Raw genomic sequence first — 647 nt, 5'->3', positions numbered from 1 at the left:
GTGCAGCCAGCAGCTACTAAAACCCTAAACCCTAAAAAACCCTAAAAGGCAGCAAAGTTTAAATTATAAAAAACCCTAAACCCTAGAAATATCTCACTCCTAAACCCTAAACCCTAAACTGCAGAGTCTAGAGCGGAAAAGTGTTTAGGGTTAATACCAACGAGGGTTTTTGTGTTTAGGTTTTATAAATAGTTTTTTTAGTTTATTTAAATTAAAACAGTAAAGAGAGAGAGAGTATATAATAATAACAAGAAGAATAAACAGAGATGATGGAGGGATAAAGAAAAACAAAGAAATGCATAAACACAAAAAAAACAGAAACCCCCCCCGCGGTGTTTTCATATGAAAGGAGAAGCAACACTAGAGAACAAACAACAGCAGCAGCAGCACTTGCTGCTGCAGCAGCAGCACTTGCTGCTGCAACACCAGCAGCAGAAGCACTTGCTGCAGCAGAAGCAGAAGCCTCACTTGTCTTGCTGCTACCTGCTGCTGCTGCTGCTGCTGCTGCTGCTGCTGCAGCTACAGCAGCAGCAGCAAAACGAGTGCCGCCTTGTGCTTGCTGCAGCTGTATCTTGGGGTGTATGTGGACATCTTCTTGTGTTTAAAAGAATATACAATATAAAATACAAAACATTATATATTATAAT

The sequence above is a fragment of the Eimeria mitis genome, genomic scaffold, assembly GCF_000499745.2.
Source record: "Eimeria mitis Houghton genomic scaffold, Emh_scaff3114, whole genome shotgun sequence".
In the NCBI taxonomy this organism is placed as follows: Eukaryota; Apicomplexa; class Conoidasida; order Eucoccidiorida; family Eimeriidae; genus Eimeria; species Eimeria mitis.
The sequence above is the reverse complement of the archived record's forward strand: the minus strand, read 5'-3'. Positions refer to the sequence as shown.